The sequence below is a fragment of the Hippocampus comes genome, unplaced genomic scaffold (assembly GCF_001891065.2).
Source record: "Hippocampus comes isolate QL1 unplaced genomic scaffold, H_comes_QL1_v1.1 C16850888, whole genome shotgun sequence".
NCBI classification, from domain to species: domain Eukaryota; kingdom Metazoa; phylum Chordata; class Actinopteri; order Syngnathiformes; family Syngnathidae; genus Hippocampus; species Hippocampus comes.
Genome location: NW_017840066.1, coordinates 1 through 1,003, shown reverse-complemented (window position 1 = coordinate 1,003; position 1,003 = coordinate 1). Strand labels below are relative to the sequence as shown.

General features: G+C 40.8%; 1 long non-coding RNA gene across 1 annotated transcript; it reads left to right on the top strand.

Moving 5' to 3' along the window:
- Positions 1-61: 61 nt before the first annotated feature.
- LOC109509309 (uncharacterized) lies at positions 62-562 on the top strand. The gene is made up of 2 exons (XR_002166920.1): positions 62-186; positions 260-562. It is a non-coding gene; the product is annotated as an uncharacterized LOC109509309 (long non-coding RNA).
- The last annotated feature ends 441 nt before the right edge of the window (positions 563-1,003 follow it).

Below are 1,003 nucleotides of genomic sequence, written 5' to 3'. Positions count from 1 at the left end.
TTTTTATACAAAAGACTAAAACCAAGATGGCTGCCCAAAACAACACTGGTACTCGGTTATGAATGAAACTCTTATGGATTAATTGTATTTGTTTAGGTGCTGTTGCACATGTTGTTTGAGCATGCGTCCGGCTACGCGTTGTTTGTCGTGAAAGAGGTGGAGGAGATCAGCATGCTGCTGCCCCAGGTGGGTTTTATTGCCTCACTGCTACTTGGTTTGGCATTATTATGGGAGACTCATCGCCGAGTGTATGTTTCAGGTGGAGCAGTGTGTGCTGAGTCTGGCTAAATTCAATAGTATGGTGAGCCTGGCTGCCTTTTTCCCCTTTAAATCAGCACAATCTGCCCTTGAGAACATTAATGCCATTTCTGAAGGTAAGCTTTCTTTCCTTAAGTTTCTTGAAATGTATTGACTGATTCAGAATTCTTGTAAGCACGTTTCTCCCATCCGTTATTGTTTTTACTGCCCTCGGGTGTGGTGATGTTTTCAAATCTGTCAATCCACTGAAAGACTGTGATGACAGCCTTATGTTCAACCTGAACATCCGAGGGTACGATTATGCTAGCCGGTGTTTTTGTTGAGCCGTCATTCAACATTTGATTCATATGGAATGCCATTCAGCAAAATCTTACTGGAAACATCCCCGGTGCATGCGAAATGTTAAAATGACAAAGAATGTAACTGTCATTTGTAGAGACTAAAGCCCACACAAAGATTCTTAACAACCTTGGCTGATTTTTAAAAGGAAGTACTTCTTTACCCCAAACCAGAAGTTAGCTGTAATACCCAGACTGACCTGTGAGAGGCAGTGTGGCGCCACAGGGCATCCAGGCTGCCTTGAAATAAAAACAAGAACTTGAGCTGCTTATAGTAGTTAATCTGTGAACTGCATTGCAGTTGCTAACTATTTGTTGTTATTGTTATGATGACTTGAGACATTATGCAAATATATCAATTACTATCCAGTTATATTTAAACACATCATTGGGTTAATGTCTTTATG